The following is a 20,984-nucleotide window of genomic DNA, read 5'->3' as shown; positions in this document are numbered from 1 at the left end:
CAAGGGAAAGTATTTACACAAAGCTATTTAGGAGAAGGAAATGTTGGCAATACTACATGCACTTAAGAAATGGTGACCCTACCTAATGGGAAGACACTTCAAGGTAAAAACGGATCATGATAGTCTTAAATACTTTTTAGAACAAAGATTATCCTCTGAAGAGCAACAAAAATGGGTTGCAAAGATGTTGGGTTATGACTTTGAAATCATATACAAAAAAGGGAAGTAAAATGTTGTGGTAGATGCACTCTCAAGAAAGGATGAGGATGTGGAAGCATTGTTGTGCGCCATTTCTATTATCCAACCTAAACGAAGCAAGGGAGGAATGGAAGAATGACAAAGAAGTGTGGGCACTCATTCGAAAGTCACAACAAGATCCCAGTACATATGATACATTTAGCTGGAAAAATGATTCATTATGGTACAAACATTGCTTATACCTATGTAAGAATTCCCAACTCAAACAAAAGATTCTTATGGAATTGCACACTTCTCCCTTAGGAGGGCACTCAGGATTTTTAAAAACTTACCATAGGGTTAAGAAGGAATTTTTTTGGGATGGCCTTAAATCGGATATTCAAAATTTTGTGGCGGAATTTTTGGTTTTCCAACAAAATAAAGTTGAAATAATTAAGAGCCCAGGTCTATTACAACCTTTATCCATTCCAAGCCAATGTTGGGAGGAGGTTTCAATGGATTTTATCACAAGTTTACCCAAGTCTGAAGGAAAGAGTGTCATCATGGTGGTAGTTGATAGACTTACCAAGTATGCACACTTTTGTGCATTATCACATCCATTTAAAGCCAGTACAGTTTCTACTACATTTATGGAAACAATTCAAAAGCTACATGAAAACCCAAAGATTATTGTAAGCGACAGAGATCCCATTTTCACTGGAAATTTTTGGACAGAATTATTTTCTTGTCTCGGTACTCAATTAGCTCATAGCTCATCTTATCATCCTCAATCTGATGGGAAAACTAAGATAGTAAACAAATGTTTGGAAGGATATATTCGTTGCTTTGTATATGATAAACAAACACAATGGGTAAGAGGTAATGAGGTAATGCTTCCTATTGAGTTTCAAATACATACTTTTAAGATGGCAAAGAGGTAATGCTTCCTATTGAGTTTCAAATACATACTTTTAAGATGGCTGCAGATTTGGAAATTGATCTGAATAAAGCACAACAAGAAAGAATTCAGCAGTTGAACCAGCTGGATGAAATGAGGCAACAAACAGAGGAAACAACAATCCTCATGCAAAAACAAAGGAAGCAGTGGCATGATGCACATATCAAGAAGAAGCAGTTCAAGGAAGGAGACTGGGCTTTACTCTTTGATTCTAAATTCAGAGATCATAAAGCCAAGTTTACTACACATTGGATGGGCCCATACGAAATCATTCAAGTCTATGACAATGGATCAATCAAGCTCATCACTATTGATGGAGAAGGCCACTCCTTTACTGTCAATGGTCATCGCTTGAAACTTTACAATAAGCCCTCGTTTGTAAATTCTCAAAGATTTTTTATCTCATCTCCTCACTGTAAATTTCCAAAGAGTTTGTTTCAGCACTCTAGATTTCAATAAAGAAGTTGTTTTTGTCTTTGTTCTAATCAGAGGGACCTATTTAAAAACGATGACCATTGACAGTAAAGGAGTGGCCTTCTCCATCAATAGTGATGAGCTTGATTGATCCATTGTCATAGACTTGAATGATTTTGTATGGGCCCATCCAATGTGTAGTAAACTTGGCTTTATGATCTCTGAATTTAGAATCAAAGAGTAAAGCCAGTCTCCTTCCTTGAACTGCTTCTTCTTGATATGTGCATCATGCCACTGCTTCCTTTGTTTTTGCATGAGGATTGTTGTTTCCTCTGTTTGTTGCCTCATTTCATCCAGCTGGTTCAACTGCTGAATTCTTTCTTGTTGTGCTTTATTCAGATCAATTTCCAAATCTGCAGCCATCTTAAAAGTATGTATTTGAAACTCAATAGGAAGCATTACCTCTTTGTCAATGACCCCATTTATGACACTTTATGGATATAATCCACCATCCATCACATCATATTTAAGAGAAAATTCTAAGGTTCAAACAGTGGAACATCACAGCGAGCATCAACAACAAGTTCTCCAACTCTTAAAGGATAACCTTACGTTGGCGTAGAATAGAATGAAACAACAGGCAGATCAACATCACAGCGAAAGAAGTTTTGATGTAGGTGACTGGGTATTCCTATGGCTACAACCATATAAACAAATGTTCCTCAAGAAAGCTAAGAACGATAATAAATTATCACCAAAGTATTATGGTCCGCACAAGGTGTTGCGAAAGATTGGTACTATGGCATACAAATTGGAGCTTCCTACAGCTTCCCGAGTGCACCCAGTTTTCCATGTTTTATGTTTAAAGAAGGTTATAGGTGACAAGCTCCCAGTTCAAAAAATATTTCCAGAACTTGACGAGGAAGGAAAAATCATATTGGAATCGGAAGTAGTCACAGAAACAAGAACTCGATAGCTACGAAATCAATCAATTTCAGAGTATCTCATCAAGTGGAAGAACTTATTCACTGAAGATTCCACATGGGAGGATGATAATTTTATACAGAAGCATCTAGAACTACTCAAGCGTTGAGGACAATGCTTTTCGAAAGGAGAGGGGCATGTTAGGCCCCTATAATACTAGTGATTCCCCAATTACTATTGGCATTGTATCCCTTATTGTTATTATTGTGCCCCTATTGTCCCCATATTGTTATTAGTATGCCCCATAGAAACCCACTATTGTTATTTTTGTGCCCTTATGTTATTACTATTATGTCAGCTTGATTATATTGTGACCCCTTACACTCCTATATACAGAAGGGAGGTTTAGTCATTTGCATCATCCAAGAATTTTTCATTTTTCATTTTTTAAAGGAGGTTGCCCCCTCGAAGAGGCTGAATTCTAAGGCGTTGATCTATCTTTTCTATCTTTTTGTGAGCTGGTTTCCTAACACTGTGACACATGGTCCATAAAGGGGCGATGATAATATTGGTATTGATCCCCATCCCTTTGTTATTGTATCATCCAAGTGCTGCGTGGCAGGACTGCTGCCTCTTTGGAAAGTTGGTCAGAAAGTGTGTTTTGTTCCCTGTATATATGATGAAATACAAAACTGTCAAAAATTGAAATGTATCTATGGACCTAATCCAATATGTGCCTTAGAGTATAAGCATGACATGTTGTTGTTTTATTTATCCAGTTGCATACATTTTTGAGTCCCCAAACATTTGTAAATTTCTGCAATCTTTTTCAATAGAAAACTGTATGAGATGTTTAGCTGTGATGAGTTCTGCATAATTATTCGTGCCTCCTCCAAGTCCCATTTGTATATGATAGTGATGGGAATCAGTTAAGTAAAGAATGACACCACCCCGACATCTTGCTTCTTGTGTTGATCCATCAAAATATGCCTAAGGCTGGGTGTGATCTATGGTTTTTGGAATGATATGTTTCGGGGGGTGTATTTTCTTCATCTTTAGGAATTTTACTGTAATCAGCCATGATTCAGGCAGAGATGGTGGGCCGGTGGGGGGCGGTATCTTGAAAGATGAGGCGGTTTCGGGCAATCCAGATTTCCCAGCAAAAGAGAAGGGGGAGGTTCCTGGATTTCAACGAGGATGTTGTTGTCCACCAAGTAGTCCATACCTCCCTGATAGATCGACCCCTCCATGAGTTCTCTGAAGGGGTGTGCAAGAGAGTAGTGTTCCAGAGGTCAACAGTGATGGGGCAGGTAAGAAATAGATGGTCCACCGATTCTGAACTGTCTTTGCATAGGCAGCACCAGAAGGGCCCATGTTGTCCTCTCTTGATCAGATTATCTCGGTAGGGATTTTGTGTTTCAGTATAGACCACATGAGTAGTCTTGTTCTAGGGGGGGCTTTGAGCTTCCACATACCTTTCCACCATATATCAATTTGCTGTGGTCTATGAATATTTGCAAGGCATAGATATCCCTCTTTGGGAGAGTACCGACCATTTTTAGCATGTGCCCATATAATCTCATCCTCCCCTTCCAAAATTCTGATATGAGATTCAGTTAGAGCCGCTGTGTAATCTTCCCAATGGTGATGCCATTGATGAGGTATGAGCAGACTATGGGCAGATTTCCATGCTTGATGAAGAAAAGTAGATCTCTCTATATTTGTAATGTGGCTGATGCCAGAATTTATGAGGTGAAGCTTAAGTCCTTCTGGTAATATGTGTGCATTCCCACATCCAATCCAAGGGTCAAGGCCGATGCAAACGGATGTGCCATCATGAATTCTCCAAGTGAGCCCATCTCAAATTAGTGACAAAGAATTTAGTATTGCTTTCCAAATATTCGAGATCCTTGTTTTGTTTCAGCTTGGCTGTCTCAGCCAATCCATCGAGCTTAGTGAATCTATGTATTTGGAGGAGGCCACTTTATTCCAGAGACTGTTTGTGGTGATTAATTTCCATCCTAGTTTGGCCGTCAGTGCTGAGGAGAAATCTTCCAATTTTTTAATACCCTAGCCTCCCCATTTCTTTGGGATGGACAACAGATCTCATTTTTCCCATGCAAATATCCTCCCCGATTGTTTGCCTTTCCAAAGGAAGAGAGTAGAAGAGGTTTTTCCTTCAGAGAAGTAGTTCATTATATACCTCTAACGTGCCTGTTAAGGTTTTCCCCCTCACCTTACTCTACTCGACTGAGCTTCCAAGGGTTAACCCAAAAAAAACCAACTAGAGTAGGTGACACTAGTTAGCGCGCAAGCATTGTGTTTTCACCAAGGTTCACTTGAACAATATGTATTTTCCATCGACATATCATGGAATAAAGATAACTAGTTCTTCATACAGAGGCAGGATGATAGATAACCAAGTAGTGATAATTGCACAAGGCCTCTTGTACTTTACCCAGCTGGTTTCAAGAGTCGCGCATGGTTTCATGTGAAACTAACCTATGAACAAAAACAAGAAAACAAACAACAAAGCAAAGTAGAAGCATAAGTAAATGTGAAAGCAAAGTGAGAAATCAAACAAGCAAGCAGATAAACCAACATGCAAAGCAAGTAAGCAAACATACATGCAAGCAAACAAACTAAAAGCAAACACTACTCCTACTCTTAAGCTAACGGTGCATGGGTCTGATCACGTGAAGTGATATTTCCAATGTAGCCACCGACACATTGGTTGACATGTTGGTGAAGGCTTGGTCTGCGAGAAACCTGGCTGTGAGAACCATCAAACAAGAAAGATATAACAATGAAGACAAACAAACTTCGTGTTTAAATGTGTCGACAAGACATAAGTGAGTGCAAGTACATGACATGTAGTTCATGGCCTTATCACGGTGCTATGTGACACTACGTGCTGCTGTGAAGCATACAAATACTCTTGACTGTGACATGCAAGAAAACAAAAGAAATAAAGACAACTTGTGTCATACATGTGTGCTTGCAATGTAAGATTACTCCAATGCATGATAAATGGGATCATGCAGTTTGAGTGGAGGAAGCATGATCTGTGTGTGAAATTGATCTTCAATGCATACATATGAGTGATGAGGAGCCTTGGTTGTTTCAACAATTTCCTGATCAGAAGTGAAACAAACCTCAGGATAGGGAGGGCTTGACATAACCATCAGCTCTGGCTGAAGTGCCTTGATAGCTTGGGGTGTTTCGACTTTGTCGTTAGATAGATCATCATAAATAGGTGGATTCAAAAAATCAACTGTGCTAGAATCATGATCGTGATCGAATATGGGAGTAAATAGATCACGACATCTACGATCAGAAAAATCAATGATTTCATTGACATCCTCATGATTTGATAAATCAAACAGAGGGGTAGATGAGAAGCGGACAAATCCATCCTCTATGTTTCGGGAAAAGGAAGATGAAAGGGCAAGTGGAATTTCAATGAATAATTTATCCTCTTCATTTTCAAATGATGGACTGACTTTCGGTGGGTCCTGCGAGTGATCAACAATGGGTGCATCCCTAGATGAAGATACACATGCAAAATCATGGATGGAAGGTTCACCAAAGATGTCAGGAAAGAATGGAGGAGGCTTGGACAAAAAAGAGTCATCCTTTGCCGAGTGTTGATGCTCAAGCTCCCAGTCATACTCTTCATGAATGACATTGCATGTTGGTTGTGCAACACCAACTCCATTGATGGCTTGATCCTCATTCACAACAAGTGTAGAGTTCGGAATGGAAGAACACAAGATGATATCATCCGGGGGATCATACGAGTACGAAGATGGAGGTTGTGGTACATAATGCATATGCCAACTCAATGGACTCACAACCAAATCTGCGCAAAAATTAAGTGAAGTGATTTTGGGAGGATGTGACAATTGAATAGATGTGTGTGCCTGATCTCCCACATCACTCTACAGTGGCGGAGCTATTTGATGAGGGGACATAGGACAGTCACTCGTTACAGTGACCGTATCCATCTGTGATTGCACGGCTCCATCACTAAAGTATACTGAGCGAGGCTTGGGCTCATACTTCTTCTTGGTATTGATAGATTTGATAAGGCAATACTTGAATCTGTCAATGAGATATTGAAACTTCATCTGGCTCTTCGAAGCTTGAAACTGTAAAACATGGAAGCGCTACTAAAAATCATTAGGTGATTCATGCGGAGTCTTCCATTTTTGTAGTAGTTTGTGGTCAAGATGTTCTGGACCAAAATGATGGAAAGTATCTTCAATGAGATCACATAAGTGCTCAAGTGAGTGCATGCTGTCAGCCAGAAGGCTACGCAACCACCGATGTGGGGATTTGCGAAGTGTGTATCCACACAACAGGATGGCCTTTTCGTCAGAACATCCATCTTCCTCATCATGCATGGCAAGGAAGTCATGTAATAACACAGACCAGGCCACTTCACCTTCACCATCATACGTGTATTTAGACAAGAGAACACAAAACTCCCTCATGATGTGGATAGGTTTGGCATGCGAAAAACAATGTGGAGGGTTGAGAGTGTAAGACTCTATGATAGATATGCAAAGGTTCAAAACAGGATGAGAGGAAACAACTTGTCATTTGGCCCTCCTTCTAGCGCCATAAATGTTGACAGTGCTAGACCCACCAACATGTTAGGGAATCTCCCTGGTAAGAACTCCCAATTAGACCTTAGACTGTTTGGTGTAGGAGTCCTAGCAGTGGGTCGTACAGTATTGCCTTGACCGCGGTTTCACATAGAGGCAAGTAAGATGTCCCTGTTGGTAGCAAGGGTGTGACATAGGTAGTAAGTCAAGGAAGGTGCATGAGCGGTTCTAACACACAGAGGGTGAGGTGAGTCTGCCCCTTGGAAACCTGTGAAAGCACACAGTTAAGAAGGGAACACATGAGCAAAGATGAATCACAACATGGAAGGAAAGTAAGTTAGCAATAAAAAGTGATGGTTAAAGCCACAACACATTTCAGAAAGATTCATACATACATATATAGAAAATAGCTACACATGCATGCGTAAGCAAACATATACATATATCATTTAGAGTAAACAAGATAGTTGAAATACAATATGGCATATGCATGAAACGTGTTGGCTCTATTATATTAAGAAGTGTAAGTTCCAGTCATACAATACATTCATGTTCAACCACTAGTTCCGATAGCGAAACGTTATACTAGCTCTGCACAGTGGAGAAGCCAAGGCTCGTTACAATACTGTCCAAGCTTTCTCTAAGATAGTCCTATCGGAAGCTTGGCTAAACAAAAGCCTCTACAATGAGTTATGAGGGACTATATATAGCAAAGGGTGGGGTGGCCCTTGAGATGCCCCTTTGTGACAGTTCATCTACCCTCATGACTCTTCGTCTACATATGACTGTTACATCCAACTATCGACACTTGAACTTACAATTGACAAGATGTTACATTACAATGCACATGTACCCATGTGAGACAAAATGGCTTAAGAAATCCATGCAAGACATCACTATGACTCGGACAACTATTGGAAGATCAACTCTTCAACATCCTCACGGTGGTCGATAATAGTGAACTAATGCCAAGCTCAGTATTCTGCGATGGTGTCCGTGTACTCTAAGGTGACATATTTTTGGAAATGAACTCTTGCCTCCATAGCATTCAAGTACACTTCTTGGGCTCCTATGTCCAACTCATCTAATAGCATGCACATCATTTTCTTGAGTGCGGTCGGACCAACAACATACTTATGCATGGTGTCTGCATTGATTGACAAGTCTAGGCTGGTGGCTATGTGCATCAACTCGTCGAAGTATGAGTCAAGATCCAGTCGGACCTGTGCCTTTGTCTTCACCTGGATGAGTGTCCCAATAGATGGGATCGTATGTGTGTGCACAACAACATCCATACTCTTGAATACACGTGCATGGGAATCTTGTAGACTAGTGATGAGCTACAAGAGATCTTCATAGTTTTGGATCTAACTTCAGATGCATGCCTTCAGCTCGACCGCTCTGGGCTTCATCATCTTAGGAAAGTGTAATGGGACTCCCTTGTATTTCATTTTCCATGTTTGCATGTAATCAACAGTAGCATGCACGTTCGAGAGGATACATGCTCTTCTAGCACATCGCTTCTGCCAACTGTTGAGATGGATGACTGCCTTATGTAGTGTACCAAACTTGGAATACAACACCTGCATGACTGTGTTAAGGGACAATACTTCATCCAATATTGCCTTCTTCAGTTCTTCTCAGGCAGATGCTGAAACCAATTCTCCTCCTTGCTTGGTCGTCTGTAGCTCCTTAGCCATTCGCTCATTCTCTGCTATCAAGAAGCAAACACTTGAGTATGTGGCTTTGGCATATTCTCTGGTAGCATCAGCCAATGCTGCTAGATTTTTGCACACGTCAGACATGATCACTCGTTCCTCAAAATGCACGGGATATGTATGATCATCTGGAGTCGACACTCTGCGAGATTGCACAACTCTATGTTGAGACTCGTCGAATGAGATGTTATGCATCTCTTCCTCCGGATTGTTTCCAAGGATTTAAGTGTCTCCTTGGTCACTTGGGACTTGATGCTCTTCTAGATGTAGTGAAGCTGGTGGGTTGACCTCTTGGTTGTGAGCCATGAGGTCGATGTCTTGCTCTGACTCCTATTGCTCCATATCCGTATCCATCTATTCAAGTGCTTTCTATATCTCCTGAGCGAAGTCCTGCTCCTACGATGGTTCACCCTATTTGCCTGATGCCAATTGTTCTGATGAGTCTACTACCTATACGGGTACAATTTCATTTGTCTGTAAAAGTTGCGCCCTTTGCTGTACCTATTCCTACTGCGCTTCCTTCTCCTGTCTGCGTAGCTCCTATTCCTTCTAGAGTTGCTCCTTCAACTCATGCAACTCCTTCTTTGTTTCCTCAATTCTCTGTTTCTCTCTTTGCCTTTGCGCGTTTCTCTTATTGCACTGTTGCCTCTTTGCCTCTATTTCCAAAGCTGATTTCTGCACAAGTATGTCTACTCAGAACTTGTAGCTTTTCTCTTCCTCCATGGTATTGACAATATTTCTCTTGTTCTTGTCACGCATTGGTATGTTTACCTCTGCGTTGCTGCTTTAGGTGCTCTTCGGGATGTTGCTTCACTACGCATTCCATAGTGAGGCCAACCAGTTCATTGGGTCTGGAGAAGATGTAACAATATCTCCATGGCTCTTCCTCCACCCAATGAAATACCCCATGGATCCAATTAAACTATACTCTCGTGCAGTGTTCTTTCACAAGACAATGCAGGTCATACGAATTGTAACTTCAGGTGTCGAATGGATATTTCTTCATCTCCTCCACTTCGACATCCCCATGCTTAAAACTCCGTATCTCATATAACCCGATGTGCAACGGAAGAGCATGTCAAGGGGCCTTCTTCTTCTAGTGTAGCTTAGCTGATAATCCTATTGAGATGTGATATAATACTTCCTGCATGACGAGTTTGTCCAAGGCAAACTTTGGTAGAACATGTGAAGGCTTCTCCGTGCTGTACATCTGTATGAAGGTGTCGGATAGTGAGGCATACCTATTAGCTATGTTGATTAGTGCCTCCATTCTTGCCTTCGACATGCAGGGTGGATACTGTTCAACTATCGTCTTGTAAACCTGGGTGAAAAAATGATCAAACAATTGTGTGATAACTCCTCTGAAGCTACATTCAGACAACATCTTACAACAAGTGTTCACAGAGGTCTCCGCCAATTTCCATGCCCACTTCAAGCATGGGAATTCCCGACGAGAACAAATTGCATCCAAGATGTAGGCGAACATGTAGATTTCTACTTGCATACCTTTGGGTAGATGTTGAGCCCTTGTTGCCTATTCCTTCAGCTAATGAGCCAACATGTCGGACCAATTGCATGCTTTTCCATCTCTAGCGAGTTGGTCCAACGCAATCATCCAACTCTATGGGAAGGTTTCCCTGCTTTCTTGGCCATACAGATGACATGCAATGATGACCAAATATTGATATGCCTTTCGCAGTATCTTCGTCTTGCAAACATAGTTGGGTGTCATCCTGAATTTAGATGGCTCCTTCACCCAGTTCTTCAATGTATCTCTGGAGTTGGCATTGCTGCTAGGTAAGCCGAAGGGTGTCTCCATAGTGATCATGGTCTTCGACATCTGATACATCTCATCATAATCCTATGCCCTGAAGGTAGAAATCTCTATCCTGCTAACACTGCTCAATGTCATCATCTTGGGTTCAGTGTGCAACACGATACAATGTATCATGTCCACACATGGGAGCACGGGATACCTGCATGCAATTTGGTACAAGCCAGTCCTGTGGATGTTCACAAAGACTTGGTGGTCTTCGAGGTCTTCCCCAAATGTGCCTTCAAATGCATCATTGAACTCTTTCTATTTCAACTTTATTTCCTTGTCTACAATCAGCTTGGTGTCTTCATAGATCGACAGACTTGTAGACACTTGCTCAGCTGCTGCTCTAGTTGCACTTCCGTTAGTGTCCTTTGATCCTGCTCTCTTGGAGGCCATTGATCCCGAACTACTAAGAGGTGGATGAACACCTGCTATATTTGTAGACATATCGACATGCATGGAACTAAATTTGTTAGCTAAAACCAAAGAAAACTGAGGAACGACATGCAACATACCTTGGGATTGACTGGCAAGGATTGCACAATATTTCCTGGGAGGCTGGGAGACTGGCTACCAGAAGTGTGAAAAAGGTAGTCTAGGCTGTCTGGGAGGCTGATTGGCTACTGGAATTGTGCAATGTGCAATCCAGGCTAGCCTGATGGTTGCTGGAATTGCGCAATGTGCAATTTCAGCTGGAAATGGTTGCAGGCCTAGTGACTGCATTGCACCATTTTCTGGGGTAGCAGTCACTGTCCCTCAGAGTTGTGCAATGCAATACTGGAGGAGAGTCATTGGGCAAAAATGCACATTTTCTGAGGAAGGAAAAGCCTTCCCTCTTAGGATTGCACAATGTTGTCTTAGTGAGGCAGAGTCTAGGCCAAGGCTGCCCAGACCCACCGATGGGCAACTGAAAGAAAATGTCAATGTGAATGCATGGTGATTCTGAGTGTAAGTAGGAGTGAATGATCCTGCATGCAAACAATGAATGAAATATTTAGAAAACAGAACAACATGCATGTGGGTGAAGCGAGTTGTCGAATCAACGACCGTTCGTGCAAAACAGTTTCATGCATGCGACAATAGTGATATGCTAACGAAAAATAAAACGGTGCTTGTCCAAGCTATTATGCATGTAAACAACAACAAGCATTCACAAAAATCAAGCAAATAACACTCACATAAGCCAAAACAAAAAAGCGACAGAAATGCTGCAAAAGACAAGTTAAGCTGAATTACCTGGAAATACTTGAGCTGGATGTGTCAAAGACTCTTGGATTTGCTGTAGGATGTTAGAGGTCCAAGATTGATGTGAATAAGAGAGCTCTAAAGCATTGAATAAATAAGTTTGAGGCTCATGCCATGAATGCCACAAATCTAGGAAAAAGCGACACTTGGAGGAAAGATTCTAAAATGATGTTTGCATGTAACCTCCAGTTGCTAAAAATATCTCCATAAAATATAGGGATGTTTTTTTGCATGTTTCCTTTTTTCTATTCCAGGAAAAAGCATCACATGCATGCAAGTCAAGTTTTCTCGGTCCCGGGTGGAACATGTCAACTCAATGGCACATGCAAAAGGCCGCTCAGCTGAAGGGGAATTTTGCACATTTCTGGGAGGGAGATGGGCTGGCTGCTCAGAAGGATTGCACAATTTTTGGGCTGAGCAACTGACTACTGCCTAGAATTGCGCAATTTTTGGGCTGAGCAGCCCTGTTGGGAGAGATTGCGTAGTTTTTGCAGTGAAGGGTGATAGGCTGATTTGCACAATTCTAGAGCCCATCAAGCTGCTAGACATGATTGTGCAATTTTTGGAGGGAAGACTGGTTCCCCTCTAGAATTACGCAATTTCTTGAGGGAGCTACTCAGCCTACAGCTAGACCAAGTCCGGAGAAACAACCTATGAGGGGGGTGCAACAAGCCATGATGCACAGACTGATAATTTGCTAGAAAGTCACTGAAGTTTGTGTACTTGACAAGGCAAGACATGCTGTGGAGGAAGGTTGGTAGGGAGGCTCCAAAACGAAGCTAAGGAAAAATTTTGGAGGGTGGTTGTAGCCAGTACAACAGAAGGATTTATCTGGCCCCAGGGTCATCTTGAAGATTTCTTTGTTTGTCTCCTTAGACCTATAGTAATCCTTGTAATTCTCATTAAAGGATTTCTATATTTGTGCCCAGGTAGTGATGTTGCCTCTAGGTAGACTCATAAACCAACACAAGGCTACATCCTTGAGGGTGGAGGGGAACAACTTTAAGTTATGTTCATCATAGGCATATTCATAGGTCCCACAAATTACAACAAACTCAAACATAAATGTGTCAGGGTCCTTAGAGGCTCAACCATGGAAGTTTTGAAGGGAAGTGGGGCTGATATTGTTAATCCTGGCCTCCCCATTGGTTTCTCAGATGGGAAAGAACTCATTCTTCTTGTTTTCAACCATGTTTTGGATAAGTGATATGGGCTCTTCCTTCCCTATTGGTTCTTCAAAAATTTTAGGTTGCTCACCTAGAGGATTTTATAACTGCCCTGTGGCCAGAGAGGGAAGCTCACAGTCACCAAAGAAGAGCGATGGTTGATTTCTTGAAGAGGTGGGGGTTTTGGTGGGAATTTCGCTTGATTATCCCTACTCCTACGAGGCATGAAACAACTAGTTTTATTTTTTTCCCTTTTAGATTTTTCACTTTTTTTTAAATTTCCAAGTCAATTGTACTGATGAAAAACAAAAGATGGAAAATGAAAGACAACTTATAAGTAGAAACAACACCTACTTGGACACCTCCCTAACAATGATGCCAAAAATTTATGAGCCTCAATATCTCAACAAGAATGTTGAGACTCCCAAGGCTACCAACTTTAATTATCAACCCTAGTTTCATATAAACTTAGAGGTGACAATGCTATACACACAATAAGTCAATCTCTACTCATGCCACCTTCAAGTAATGGACTAGATCAAGGCATACAAAGACCACTCCTTCAACTAGCCTAGGGAGAGAAATTGCATGAAAAGAGAGAGTTCTACTCTATTTAGAGGAATGAAAGCATTATTCTAATTGCAAAAATGAAAGTATTATTCATCCAAATGTCAAGATTGGCTCTATTTGCAAGAATGTAAAGACTATGCTATTTGCAGAAATGAAAAGTGTTATTTTACTTGTAGAATATAAATAAATACCCTATTTGTAGAATGTGGAAAGTTGCTTTGGAAAAGGAAATTTGATTGTTTCAACAATAATGCATGTGACTAAAATCCTAAGAAAGCATAAATTCAAGAATTAGATCTAATCTAATTTGCATTGGTGAATCATCCTTTTCATCACTATGTTCAAGAAAAATGCATGTACATTTCATAAGAAGACATTCATTGCTATTCAAATGTGGAATTTTGTCTTCTAATTCTAATTTATATTTGTACTTGTACTGAAGGAAAGGTGGGTCTATAGTGATCTTTAGTCCTCCCCAATCATGGAGTTAGCATCTGGGGGTAATTACACAGTCCCATGAGGAAAAAATCAAGCTCTTAGAGAAAATTTGGTTGAGTTTGGGCACTGCTACAGGATGCTACAAGACTGCTACAAGATTGCTACATGATGTTATAGGATTGCCCTCTTTTGCTACAATATTGGATCCATGAGAATCCTGAGGGTAGAAAAGGTTTTCTGAAGGTGGGGAAAGGTAGATGAAGGTGTATGAAGTCTATTTGAGGTCTTTTCCAAGATTATCACCCCTCATAGGCCCATATTGCATAAAAAAAATACTCACGGTGTCCTTCAATGACCCAAAAATGTAGTCTTGGTGGCAGAGTTTTGAGGAAAATGTGAGCTATCCAGGAAGAGGTTGATGGTGACAAAAGAGATGTAGGATGAGTGTTCCAACCTTGAAATCCACAGGTAGTACCTGCAGATCAACAATCAATACCTTCTTCTTCTTGAAAAGAATGCAAAACTAATGATCAAATTGCAACAAGACAAACTAAGCAAGAAAGGATGAGTCAAATTTTATGAAATCAAACAAAGAAAGATTTTATTTCATTAAGAACTAATTCAACTTATAATATGCATCTAATCTACATACATGAAAGCTTGAGAGAGATGATTTTAATCCCTAGATTGTAGAAACAAAGCATGTAAGATACAATGATCTAAAGCCTAGCAATTTGTAAAGGAAGGCCACCACATATTTTGGGTTTGCTATTGTAGACACATCAACCACACTTCCCATAAGGAGGTGGTAATCAAGTCTACAACCACATTTTTTCTGGCAAGTAAACTTCTACTCAATCATGGAAGGAAATGTTGCTACTAAAATAATGCATAAATAAGATACATAAAGAGAGTCCGGAGCCTCTGGGTTGGGCCCTAACACAAGGGGACTCAACCATCCATAAAAAAATCATATGTGAAGAAACAATATACCTCTCATTAACATAAAATGGATTTCAAATACATCATGAAAATAGAAATGGAATCGACAGTCTTGAGCACTTGGCTCTTAGCAACTCTCCTTGCTCCAAAAATTTGAATCCTAGTGAGATCTTGGGCTTGCTAATTTATACAAATATGACTAAGGGGAATCCTCCTTGGAAAGAGGGCTTCTTCCCTCCAAAGCCCGAGAAAAATGAATCTAGCTCCCCTAGATACTTGCAATTACTTGAGTTCACTGGCTTCCAGTAGACCTCGAGTTGTTGATTAGTGATTTTAGGGATCAAGTTGTGTTCAAGGAGAGTAAATGCAAGGGACAAGCCTCCTACATATCCTCTAGATGCCTCTGATGTTCCTCTGCATAGTAAATGCACTCAAAACTTCTATTTTTCCTACACATTAACCACATTATGTCACAAAGTATGACAAACAACCTTCAATCTTCCTACTACGTACATTATAGCCAAAGAGATGTTAATTAATGTGGGAAAAGAAGAATTTATAGGCCGCAGGATGACAAAATGGCCTTATAATATACCTATTGATGGGACCCATCAATGTCCTTAATACCAGAATAAGATATTCTTCTTCTTTTGATCCCTGTTCTTCTGTAGAGTCTGATTCATCATCTTTCAATCCAAACTCTATCTTTTTTGGTCCTTTCTCTATTGGTAGGAATTCCCATTTGATGACATATTTGACTTCTCTAAATACTACATATTGACTATACATTACCTTCTTAGTTTTTGGTTTCAAAACTTGTAGTGACAAACCTAGGGTGCTAGATTAGGCTATATTTATTATCAACCAAGGTAAGTAAACTTCGAGGCATGCGTCTAAAATCTATAGACATAAAGGATTCCTAACTAAGTGTTCATTGTGGTAGGTTATAGTACTTCTTTAAGGAAGGTTAAGATATGTTCCCTATCACCTTGACACTCAGGTCACTCAACTCATCTAACTGTCCTAAAGACACTGTGTATTGCTAGACCGAGGTTTTAATCCCCTTAAAAGGATGTTGTGCATAAAAGCTTTGAATAGTGAACACTCAACATTTAACACTCAACGTTCATGAAAGATTAAAAGCATACTGAAATCAAAAGCACACTAAAATTCAAATGCATGGAAAACAAGGTCTATGAGGATGCTTTAAAAATATAACGAAGGATCAGATCTCTTACGAGATACAGTTCAATGATCTTAACGATAAATCCTTTAAGCTATCATCATAAACATCATTCATAAGGATTGCTAATTAAATCAACGAAATCATAAGCATAACTCTAATGACTGTGCATGCTATTCAATATTCAAAAGCTGCTAATGAAATGAAAATGACAGTATACCCGTCCACGCAGGGCCCGTCCGCGTTTCAACGGTATACTGGAATGCGCGCAAGCAACTAAGGTATTAACGCATGAACAAGGTTATAATGAAACTGTGACTGTAATCGAGTTCTGGTATTAAGTTCTGAAGATCATACAAAAGCTCTGTTTTTAAAACGATATACAGAGATCAACAACCATGTAACTGTATCTACATCCGTGTTTTTAAAAACAACTAATACACGGTTTACATTTGGATTGAATGTACATTCACTATGCAGCTGTTGCCGCTTTTACTATGGAATGATTTTTGGGTCATTTCCATTCTAAACCGATTTCCAAAAAGAAACAAAATGAAACCGGTTTGGGGAAACTTATGGCTGTCGCTGCATTTGTCACCAAAAGGTTGGGGCTTTGACCAATGTTGACCACATAACAAGGAGTGTTGGATTCGTTGTAGGATTGATGTTTCTCCATGCTTGTACATTCTAGTTTTCGTTCCTATTCCTTGCTTTAGCTTGCTTGTCATGCCACGTGTCAGATGATGAACCATTTACAGGATGTTGTAACTTCCTGTAACTTTTTATTAAAAACTCTTAATTTCTAACATAAAAACTCACAAACTAACTTTAATGCAAACTAACAACTATAATACTGTTAACTAATCAATTTCAAGGAAGATAAGGGATCTATGGAGGGAAAAGGTAGACAAATGACGTGTTTCAAGAGGAAAAAGAAGGTCATGGAATGGTACCAACATCTCCCCCAAGCTTAATGAATTAGCATGTCCTCATGCTAATCCTGATGTGCTACCTCTAAACTCTGTCCCTGCCTGCACCTCTGCTGCTTTCAACAATGCATCCATGTTCTTCTTAGCTTGGGCATCTTTCTGACTGTGGAGCTCATGCTTTAAACTCTTGTACTTCTCCTTGAGGGCTTTCTTTTGGTTATACCATTTGGTTGCCCACTTGTAAATGTCAGTTTGTTCAGCCTCGAGTACCTTGATCTGCTCCCTCAACTTCTCATTTTTCTGTTTAGTCTCTTTACTCTGTGCTCTTAGAATTTCATTCTCTTTCTTGATGACTTTTTCCAGCATGTTGGCCTCCATCAGTTCTTCCTTTAAATTTTCAATTTGCTTTTCCAGCTTTCTTTGTTTCTTAATGACGGGTGGTGACTCTTTTTCTTGCCTATTGTTGCTCTCAACCTCCATCTCAGCTTCTGGTCCAGGTTGTGAGTGAGCACTACTCTTAATGTCCATCGGTGCAGGTGCATTCGATTCTGGTTGGTCTTCTTGTAGCTGGGTCTTTTGTGCTCTCCTGGATCTTCTTGTATAGGTAGTAAAAATTTTATCTTGCTCTGCTTTCTGGGCATCCTCTTTTCTCATTTTCCTCGTCCTCACACTACTAATGGGTGGAGGTACATTGCTTGATTTGTGCGCAGGAATCTCTTCATCAATGTCGTGCATAAATCCTGAATGCTCTTGCTGTTCTTGCTCATCCTCTTCATCTTTGATTTGGTTGGCAGCCAAGAACTCCTTCCACGTTCTTCCTCTTCTCTGTAATTCATACTCAATAAGAATTTTAATTAGCCCGAAATGATATAAGCTCTTGTCCTCGTTACCTTTTTGCTTTTGGATGGTTTTCGACATTTTGGTTAGGCTCTGCAAGAGGAAGTATGGTAAGCTAATAGTGCACTGCCCTTTCAAATGTAACAGTAGTTTGATGTGGTATAAGTAAACGATGCTGTAGCGGCCCTCACAAGTTACAAATTTTTGGATGATATACACCATTTCGTCCCATGGATGCATCAGCCAGCTCCTAGGGACACCTTTCTTCCAGTTAACGGATGAGACCCTCGATCTGGACATGAATTGGGTCCATGATTTTTCTTTGAACTGTTTTGTCTTGAAGTATTTCTCCCCTTCTGGGCTGATCCCTAAGGACTGTGCTATGGTGTCTTCTGAAACCCTGAATGAAAAATTACCTATCAAGGCTTTCTCCCCATTGAATGTAAAGGCAAATTGTTTAGTGACTTCCTCATTGTTTCCATGAAACTTCTCCAAGAAGGGTAGCCATTGTTTTTCTTTTAGAATTGCAATGCAATCATCGTGGTACTGGGAACTGTCGAATGTGCTTGGCTCTACCCTATTAGTCATTTAGACAGAGAAATTTTGCTCTAACCCTCTTCGTTTATGCCTACGAATTCAACAAAGGTATTTTGTTTTGTTACCTTTGTCTTTTTCTCCACACTGCTGACCTGGTGGCACTCTCTGTTCTTCGAAACTAGCTCCTTCAGTGACTTAAGCGATGCCCAGATGACTGTCTTGTAATTATGGTGGAGATCGAAACTTGTAAACCCAGATGACTGTGTTTTCTTTTTGTAGCACTTTCCACTCTCAGTCTTTGCTGTTGAAATCACAGAAGTCGAATTGCTAATATAGAACACTGAGAATGAAATGAATTTTTTTTTTTAATAACCGACCCGACTCAATTCATAGCATATTCATATTTTATGACAGAGGAGTAGCTGTACCGGGTCGTATAAATACCATCATGAGAACGCTGGAAGAATATATGGAGTACTGGAGCATGATATCAGATAGTCGTTTGCATCATTCGACTTCGTCGGGTGGTTATGTCATAATTCGGCCGATTCAAACATAATGAACAAACAGTATAACATTTGGCTTTCTAACAATTCACCACATGTCCCCCGTTCATTGGTACCTGGCCGAATAGAGATGTTGGACCGGCAGTAGGGTTTGGTTGGCCGATAAAGAGTTAATAACAAAGGCTGGAAGGGTGATATAGGAGGGGATTGAGAAATCGTATGGAGAGTATGGGGATTTTAAAATTCGTATAAATATGGGATAGGCTAGAGTGTTGGGAGATGATAGGGACTAAGAATATGAGAATATGATAAGGGGTGATAGATATGCGGGTGTTTTTGAAATTGATCGTAGCAGTCATAGTCATCACATTTAACATTAAAAATTAATCTAAGAATTTAAATGTTAAAAATGAAGAATACATTACACTTTTATTGGTTGATCAATCGTTGAATTGGCATGCTAGGTAGGACTAGTCTTTCTTGACTAATCTTTGCTGTTCATGACAGGTCCCTCTGAGATAAACTTGAATGCAACAGTTCCCTATGAGATCTGGAAAATGTTTCTGCAGCTTCTTTGAAGTCTGGAAAAGAACTATATGTGTGCAGGTTCCTTGATCTTTGGTGTTTGATGAAGCTTAGGTGACAAGCAACCTTTGAATATCTGTTGAAACTTGATGAAGCTTTGCTGAAGTAACTTGAGATAACAGTCTCTTAACAGGTCCCTTTTATGTATGCTGAACAGGTCCCACTACTGTTGGTGTTGGTAACATGGTCTTCTGGACAGAACAGGTCCCACTGCATAGTGTTTTTAAATAGGTCCCTCTGATTAGAACAAAGACAAAAACAACTTCTTTATTGAAATCTAGAGTGCTGAAACAAACTCTTTGGAAATTTACAGTGAGGAGATGAGATAAAAAATCTTTGAGAATTTACAATGAGGAGATAAGATAAGAAAAAAAACAAAATGCTGATGCTTCTCCCCCACTAAAGCGTTGACTTGTCCTCAAGTCATTATTCAATTGATGAATCAAACAGGAAACAAAAAGAAAAGGAATTCTTACCAGCCAACGAATTGGTTTTCAAGTAAGAATTCTGGGTTAGAGTGTGCCAGAGTCTGGTTTTCACATCTAACCCATTTTTTTATTTTTTTAAATTTATTTATTTATTGATTTTAAATTTCTTTTGAATTTCTAAATTGAAATGAAATGAATTAAGGTAGAGATACTACAGCTGAAGGCTGCAATATCTCAACCTCTCTTTGTTGAGATACAGTTTGAAGAAAATTTTGCTTGTTGATGGGCTTATTGTAAAGTTTCAAGCGATGACCATTGACAGTAAAGGAGTGGCCTTCTCCATCAATAGTGATGAGCTTGATTGATCCATTGTCATAGACTTGAATGATTTCGTATGGGCCCATCCAATGTGTAGTAAACTTGGCTTTATGATCTCTGAATTTAGAATCAAAGAGTAAAGCCCAGTCTCCTTCCTTGAACTGCTTCTTCTTGATATGTGCATCATGCCACTGCTTCCTTTGTTTTTGCATGAGGATTGTTGTTTCCTATGTTTGTTGCCTCATTTCATCCAGCTGGTTCAACTGCTAAATTCTTTCTTGTTGTGCTTTATTCAGATCAATTTCCAAATCTGCAGCCATCTTAAAAGTATGTATTTGAAACTCAATAGGAAGCATTACCTCTTTGCCATACACCAACTGATATGGTGTAAATCCGGTAGTATTATTCCACGTGATTCGATAAGCCCAGAGTGCATCTTTGAGCTTCTCTTCCCAATTCTTTCTGTTCATTGCCACCGTCTTAGTGATAATTCCTTCCAAAGTTTTATTTGTGGATTCCACCTGACCATTGGCCTATGGATGGTAAGGTGTACTTCTTCTGTGCTTGATTTGATATTTTTCTGTGATGTCCTTAACTAACTTCGAAGTAAACTGAGTACCTTTATCAGTCACTATCTCCCTTGGTACTCCATACCTTACAAAAATCTCTTCGAAAATGAA

The sequence above is a fragment of the Pinus tabuliformis genome, chromosome 8, assembly GCF_031772625.1.
Source record: "Pinus tabuliformis cultivar Carrire ecotype Pingquan chromosome 8, CPIR1, whole genome shotgun sequence".
Lineage (NCBI taxonomy): Eukaryota > Viridiplantae > Streptophyta > Pinopsida > Pinales > Pinaceae > Pinus > Pinus tabuliformis.
This window is presented reverse-complemented; position numbering follows the sequence as displayed.